Raw genomic sequence first — 9,034 nt, forward strand, 5'->3', positions numbered from 1 at the left:
TAGATTAAGAGCATACAAGATAAGTGCCTTACCTGCCTTATCTGCTGTTCAATATTTCTGACCTCTGTAGAAACTTTTAAGAAAAAGTTATTTTGCAACTTTTAAAGAAAAGAAAGACTCAGCACTTCTTTTTTGAGGATGACAATTGGAACAAACATAAAAAAACACCATATTTCTTCCATGAATTTTTTCTTTTTCTTTTCTTTTTTTTTTTTGAAGGGAATGGGGTTTGTTTGTGGGGGCATCTGTCAAAACATTTAAAGGGAACTCAGAGGGAAAATCCGACATGTGGCCAATTCAGTCAAGTGGTTCACTGTTCTACTATGAAGATGTTGGGGTACCTGGGTCTGTAGTTATTTTGGGTTATTTTGGGTCATGAGGCACCCCAGCAAGTCTCAAGAGTTCCCCAGAGCTATAACTGGCAATAATCAGTTATTGTGATGTACTGGGTATTAAATTTGTATCTTTCAACATGCAATACATGCACCTCTGATCACTTAAAAATATTTCCAATCTCTTTTATGTAGTTGAAATATGAGAAAATCAAAAGTTCAAAAAGTATATATGCACTAGCTCTGCTACCAAGTGCTCCACTACCCAGCCACCACCATGCTTGGGGCTGCTTTCTGGATGGCACATTCACTTCATGGACACGTGACACAGAATAGGACACTTAATACCCATTTTCCATAATTTTCACACCATATTTGATGGTCTACATGGGAACAACTATAAGAGCAATTGAAAGCCGCCCTAAAAGCCTCCATCCCTCTCTGGAGAGCCCAGCAAGCTACCGAGAGTACTGCACCCACACGGCAGAGTCTGGAAAGCTACCCATGGTGTTTTCAATATGCCAAAAACAGTAACAAAAATGGGCCTCATTCACCTGACACTGAAAAAGCCCCCAATATGGCAGCGTTAAGAAAGATGAGCAAGGAGAGGCTGAAAAAATCTCAGGGACGAACTAGACTGCCAAAATGAAGAAAGACAAAAATGACTGTCTGTACTTTCAATGCATGTATGCTGGCATCGGAAGCATACATTGAGGACCTGATGGTGCAAGCTCAGAAGATCAAGTACAACATCATTGGTCTGGCCAAAAAGAGAAGGCATCAATCACATCACGCCATTTTTGACACTGGAGAAGAATTGTTCCTCAGAACATGCGACAACAGAGACATCAGTGGCATCAGTGTCCTTGTCAACAAGAACTTGGTGATGAGCATTGATTCATTCGAATGCCTAACAACCCAAATCGGGTGATTACACCTGAATAGATGTGGCTCTCTGCCAGCAGTTTCTATCTTCATTGTCTATGCACCAACATCCAATTATGATAAAGAAGAAATTGAGAAGTTCTACATGGAACTGCAGAAGTTCTATAAAGAAGAACACACCTTATACAAGATCATTGTTGATGATTTTAATGCAAAGATAGGACTGAGAAGGTCGCCCAAAGAACTCCACATTGGGATGATGGCCTAAACTGGAACAAAAAGGATGAGAGACTGTCTGAGTTCATCATGTTGACCAAGACCATCCATGGTAACTCACAGTTCCAGAAGGCCGAATCTAAACGCTGGACATGGGAGTCTTCTGGTGGACAGTTCCACAACGAAATTGACCACATCTTATTCAATCTAAGGTTTTGCCTGACTGATGTCACTGTTGTCCCAAAATTCCAAACGGGATCAGACCACCATATCCTTTGTGCAAAATTTTACTTCAGAGAGACAATCAACAGAGAAGCGGCCAGGCATTCTGGTGAGCAACGCGGCCCGGAAAATGCTCCGGACCTGAATCGGGGCCAACAACACCAGGGAGCCGGAAGGAAGAGGTACCCCACAACACCTTCTCCAGATGGAGCCCTGGCGACACTGAGCAGCAACTAACAAGGCTCCGGGATTCGGAACTGGGACACATCCGAGCCGCGCGACCTTTTCTAAAACCTGAAAACATACAATCTTATAATGGAAAACTAATTATCAAATGCTTCCTTAATAGGGTTATCTTGTTTGGGGGTATAACTCCCACAACAATAGTGAGTTTTGTGTTGAAATATGGAACGTAATCAAGGTGAAGAGAAAATGAAGTAAAATTCATCAGTTATACAGTTGGGGTGGGGGTGGGGGGTATACCGGGGATTTTGGTGGTGGAATATGGGCACTGGTGAAGGGATGGTGTTTGAATACGGTATAACTGAGACATAAACCTGAGAACTTTGTAACTTTCCACATGGTGATAAAATAAAATAAAAAAAATACAATAAAATTTACTTCAGAGAGTGGGGAGAAAGGTCTGCAAAGTTAAAGTTTATGAAGAGAACTCCCAGAATAACCACTGACTGGGAGTTCTTTGGCAACATTGCGGCAATGTGAGAAGATGCCGTTGTTGAAAAAATCGATGAGGAATACTGTGTAAAAACACACACACACACACACACACACACACACAAAAGAGGGTCGAGGAGGATAGCACCTCACCGCACCGGGCACAGGGCACAGGGCAACGGCGCTGTCTCTCCCGCCGCCTGCGTTTGGTAGTCTCCAGCTGCTTCCCCACCTCAGGGAGATTGATGGAGATGATAAGGCAGGCGAAGGAAGGAAAGGAGCCAAGCTGGTTGGTCTCAATCACAGTTTATTCCAATCTCCTCTCTATATACTCCCGTCTCTCTCTCTGCTTCTTCCCCGAACCCCCTCATATAGCCACCTTAATGCCCCAGCATCAGGGATCAGGGCTTACACATAGGTGTGGTCACAATCAATAGGGCAATAGGGGGTAAAGTTCTTTCCCTTAGGGGATGCTTCTTCTAGGACAGATTCTCTTTCAGCAGGACACCAGCCCAAGAGTGGAATCCCATGGGTGTGTTTCACCTCTCCTTGTCCAACCAACATATAAGTATTCATATTATTAATCATTTTGTATGGATATAGCAAGAGAAGTATTAAGCCTATAGAATTGCTCTCCTGGGGTCATCTCGATCTCAGACTACAGTGCTCAGGCCAGATTAGTCTTTCCTATCCCTAGTAGGGTCCTAGTCTCATTATTGTTTTTGGATTATGACATGACATGTCCATGACCAAGCTCTTAACATATAGTTAAGCATTAGGCACTTTGGCCAGGCCCATCTTGATGCCAGGGTAGCACACAACTCACAACTTGCCCTGGGTCCATCCCGTCCCTTGTCAGGACCCTGCTTTTGGGGGTGCTAGGATGTAAGGGCAGCTGAGGCTTAAGTTGAGAAAGCAGATGCCCGGGAGTGAATAATATTTGAAGCCAATTAAATCCCATGTTACCAAAGCATATTAACAACTGTCTTTCTCTGACCATACAGAAAGGATATTGTTCTAAAGTAAACTATTCAAACGACATAAGGATAGGAAAAAAGGCAATATTAACTTACAAGTTCACTGTCCTAGCAAGGTCTGACCTTACAAATTGACAGGGTCTGATTAGGAGAAGAGCTGATTAACTAGTTGGGGAAGGGAGCATAGAAGTGATTAGATATAGACAAAGGAGTGGGAGTGACTCGGGAGCACCTTGATGGGCATGACTGATATAACTAAGCTCCTAGTGGCAAGGGGAGCAGGACATACTATTGTAGTCTAGAATTGTTTAGAGATTATTACCAGATAAACCTAAACTCTGTGGCAAGGGAGAAAGGACAAAACAATGATATCCTACAGAATACAATTGACTGGTTCAACACCTCTATGATTTCGCGAAAAATGCTGACAGTGGGAAAGCCACAAACAGATGCCTGTTTTCGGAAACTCTCGAGCTCATTCACCAACGTGGTTTGGCTTGGGCCTCAGGCAAACCCAAGCTAATGTTCAAGCTCACAAATCTGTGCAGAGAAATGATAAAGGTAGACCTCAAAGAGAGAAGAGCAGCAGTGTTGGGAGAATGTGGCAGAAGCGGGGAAAAGTATTCACAACACTTGCCTGTCCTTCGCCAACTACAAGACCAAGAGACTGCCCTCCAACTTCCTGATGGATCTATCACATCTTACAGAAGGGCAATGGAAAGGATTATTCATGACTTCTACTCACATCTCTTAGACAGCAATGACCACCTGCCCACTTACCAAATTCCACAGGATGGATATGTTGTTCCCAATGTCCTCCCTTCTGAAATTCAACATGCCATTTCATAGGAAAAGACATGTACAGCACCCAGTCCAGACAATGTCAGACCTGAACACCTGAAGAACCTGCTGCTAGTACTTGTCAGTACACTGGCTAGGCACTTCACACGCTACCTGTCCAAATGCAAGGTTCCATCCCGTGGAAAACCAGTAGGACCATTCTGTTGTAGAAGAAGGGAGACATCTACAACATCGGCAACTATTGCCCAATCTGCCTGTTATCCATCATCTACAAGTTGTTCACTAGAGTCATCCTGAATTGAATAGGCAGAGCACTAGATGAAGGACAACCATGTGAGCAAGCTGGGTTCCGAAAAGGATTCAGCACGATCAACCATATCCACACAGCGACCAAACTCATTGAATTTTCGCGAGGGTTCAAAGTTCCACTCTGTCTAACATTCATCGATTTAAACAAGGCCTTCGATTCTGTTGAGAATGAAGTTGTCATCAAAGCCCTAGCCAAACTGGGCATTCAAACTCAGTGCATCAGGATCCTTCATGATTACGGATTCAGCACCAGGATCTCACCATTCTACAAGGAAGTGAAAATTAATATAAAGAGAGGGGTCCAGCATGGTGATACTATTTCACCAAAACTCTTCAGTGCCACCCTTGAGAGCATCATGAGACGACTGAAATAGGAGGGAATGGGAGGGAAGGTTGGCAACTACACTACCTCCGCTTCACTGATGACATCGTTCTCATGACGCCAAACATTAGCCAAGTGGCACAAATTCTGGCCAACTTCGACCCAAAGGACAGAAAAGTTGGTCTGCAGCTGAATCTCACGAAGACAATGTTCATGGGAAACAGACTAGTCCCTGGTGTTCCATTTGCTTTCAATGGAATGAACGTCTCCCAGTGCAGCAGCTATGTTACCTGGATCGAGAACTCAACAAGAGGAACGACTTGGTGCCAGAAGTGCACAGAAGGAAGAGAGCAGCATGGAATGCCTTCAAGAGCATTGAAGAAATGGTTAAAAGGACGAAGAAACTCTGGCTCCAGGCACATCTTTTTGATGACTCCATCGTTCTTCCTGCACTAACATATGCCACTAACATGGGCCCTGTGACAACAGGATGAGAACGCTATTCGGGTATTCCAAAGAGGAATCGAAATAGCTATGCTTGGAATATCATGTTTCACTCAAGTGAGAGAAGGAATCTGGTGTTCCGACCTCCATAGATGGTCAAGAATCAGAGATGCTGTCTCGTTTGTCAAGTCATCAAAACATCAGATGCGCCGAGCACGTAATGCGATTCAGAGATGACTGCTGGACTAGAGCTGTTACTGACTGGATTCCATGGGACCTCAAAAGACCACGTAGCTGCCTACTTATGAGATGGTCATACTTCTTTGTCAAAACACTGAATGAACAAGTTGAGGCTTTTCCTGTTCCTGGAGTGAGCAGATATCATTGGACTACACTAGCATGTGACAAGGACAACTTGAGACGTTACTCACGCCTGCTCGAGCATATCGAAGATCAATGAGATGACAAGTAATAAGTGACAAGTGATACCAGTTCTTAGATAACGTATCCCTAAATTTAAATTTGACATATCAAGAAGAGGAGATAAGGCAATTAGAAGTTCAGAGTATTCTAGTTATAAATGACATTTTCTTTTTTATATTATCCTATTTATATTCCCTGGAAAATGTAACTCATAATGTGCTGTACCTATATTGAATTTAAAAAAAAAACACTAAAATTAAATGAGTTTTCTGGTGTAGTTTCTTCTAGTAGTACAATAGGTAAATGACTGCAATTTATCCTGAAAAATAGTTTCTCGTGAATCCCATCATTTCTTCTATCCAAAGTAATAAAATATCAAAGGAAAAACTGGTTCCAAAGATGGTCTATTTGATAAATTCCATAAAACGAATGTTCTTATTCTCTGAGACAGATTTTCTGCCACTTTTACATGGAATTTATAAGATACCAGTGAATTTAAGCAAGACTTAAGTAATGACTTAGGAATTTTTTCACTCAAAGATAATTTTTCATCTATAATTTCTTCTTCAGTTTTAACACATAAATTATGAGCCTCCTGGAGCAATTTAATTTCATATTTATTTATACTTTAGGATTTTGGAAATGAATAATATAACTGTCCTCACCTATGCCAATAGTCAAAACCATGAACACTTATTTGAGTCACTAATCTAAAGTGTTTGAGTGCAGAAAAAGATATTTAAAGAATAAATTTTGAATACAATTGAGAATACTTTAATGTATACTTTTAATGGAGAGACAAGCTAATACATGGAATTTAGACTGACTTAAAGTGGCTGGGAATTTACTACAGAAGGTAAAGTGCTTATCTTGCTTTAGGTCAACCCATTCCTATAATTAAAACCCCAGATGGTCCCAAGAATAGTCCCTGAGCAGTGGCAGGTATGGTCCCAAATTTAAAAATGAAACAAAATAATAGGCCAGAGAGTTCATACAGTCAGTGTGCATGTGACTAGCATTTGATCAGTTTCCTTTCTATAACAGTCAACACATAAGAGCCACAGATCACCACCAGTAGGAATTCCTGAGAATGGCTCAGTGACTGCCCAAACAGATAACATTTCTTGATAGGTAATATTGAATGTTGGCAGAAAATAACTGAACAAAGATGTTTTAAACTGAAATAATTGTTGTCTTGACTAAGTAGGTGAAATGTTCTCAGATAGTTTAGCGTTTCCTATATTTTTATAAAACTTTCTTTATATAGATTTTTCTGATTATATTTTTATTTTATTTAACATCTCATGTAATTGGTCAATTATAGCAAGCATACTTATGGAGAGTTTTTACATTAGATATATTTGCTGTGTTTGCTCTTAAATGGAAGTATTTCTCAAAGGTCTTCCATATAGTTGACAAATCAATGGAATGTGCATTTCTGGGGCTTATAATTTCCTCCAGTATTAGGTTTTATGTCATTCATTATCCCTTTTGTTAAAAATAAGTCTTAGCACGAGGAAATGGAAACATATCCCCTGCTCATAAATAGGGAGAATCAACATTGTCAAAATGGCAATACTCCCCAAAGCACTATACAGATTTAATGTGATCCCTATAAGGATACCCATGACATTCTTAAAAGAAATGGAACAAGGAATCCTGAAATTCATATGGAACAATAAATGCCCACGGATAGCTAAAACAATTCTTTGGGAAAAAATGATGGGAGGCATCACCCTCCCCAACCTCAAACTTTACTACAAAGTGGTAACAATTAAAACAGCATGGTACTGGAAAAAAGGCAGAGCCGCAGACCAATGGAACAGAGTGGAATATCCCAACACACAACCCCAAATGTATGATCATCTAATCTTTGATAAGAGGGCAAGAAGTGTGAAGTGGAGCAAGGAAAGCCTCTTCAACAAATGGTGCTGGCATAACTGGAAAACCACATGCAAAAGAATGGGCTTAGACCTCGACCTGACACCATCCACAAAAATCAGATCAAAATGGATTAAAGACCTCAACATCAGACCACAATCCATAACGTACATCGAGAACAAGAAGACAAGTTCGGCAAAACCCTTCATGATATTGAAGCTAAAGGTATCTTCAAAGATGACACAGAACTAAGCAATCAAGTAAAAATGGAGATAAACAAATGGGGCTACATTAAACTAAGAAGTTTCTGCACTGCAAAAGACACAGGGATCAGAATACTAAGGCAATCTACAGAGTGGGAAAGGATATTCACCCAATACACCCAATACCCATCCTTTAAATGATTAATATCAAGCACTAGTTGAACTCTGCAAGAAGAAAACATCCAACCCCATCAGAAAATGGGCCGAAGAAATAAACAGAAACTTTTCCAAGAAAGAGATATGAATGGCCAAAAGGCACATGAAAAAATGCTCTGTATCACTAATCATCAGGGAGATGCAGATCAAAACAACCATGAGATACCAACTCACACCACAGAGAATGGCACACATCCAAAAGACAAAAGCAACCGCTGTTGGAGAGGATGTGGAGAGAAAGGGACCCTTCTACACTGCTGGTGGGAATGCCAACTGATCCAGCCCCTTTGGAAAACAATATGGACACTACTCAAAAAATTATAAATTGAGTTCCATTTGATCCAGCTATACTACTTCTGGGAATATATCCTGGAGAAACAAAAAAGTATAGTCGAAATGACATCTGCACTTATATGTTCATCACGGCACTGTTTACAATAGCCAGAATCTGGGAAAAACCCGAGTGCCCAAGAACAGGTGACTGGTTAAAGAAACTTTGTTACATCTATACAATGGAATACTATGCAGCTGTTAAAAAAAGATGAAGTCATAAACTTTGCATATAAGTGGATCAACATGGAAAGTATCATGCTAAGTGAAATGAGCCAGAAAGAGAGGGACAGACATAGAAAGATTGCACTCATCTGTGGAATATAAAATGGCAGAGTAGGAGACTAATACCCAAGAATAGTAGTATATAATACCAGGAGGTTGGCTCAATGTCTTGGAAACTAGCCTCACATGCTGGGGGAAAGTCATCCCAGATAGAGAAGGGAGCACCAAGTAAAATGTGATTGGAAATCCTGAGCGGGGAGGGAGATGCATGCTGAAAGTAGGCTAGAGACTGAACATGATGGCCACTCAATACCCATATTGCAAACCACAACTCCCAAAAGGAGAAAGAGACAACAAATTGGAATGCTCTGCCACAGAGGTAGACCGGTGTGGGGGGATGGGATAGGGAGGTGGGAGGGATACTGGGTTCATAAGTGGTGGAGAATGGACACTGGTGGAGGGATGGGCTTTCGAACATTGCATGAGGGAAAAACAAGCACGAAAATGTGTGAGTCTGTAACTGTACCCTCACTGTGACTCACCAATTAAAAAATAAATTATAAAAAATAAAAA

Source organism: Sorex araneus, chromosome 1, assembly GCF_027595985.1.
Source record: "Sorex araneus isolate mSorAra2 chromosome 1, mSorAra2.pri, whole genome shotgun sequence".
In the NCBI taxonomy this organism is placed as follows: domain Eukaryota; kingdom Metazoa; phylum Chordata; class Mammalia; order Eulipotyphla; family Soricidae; genus Sorex; species Sorex araneus.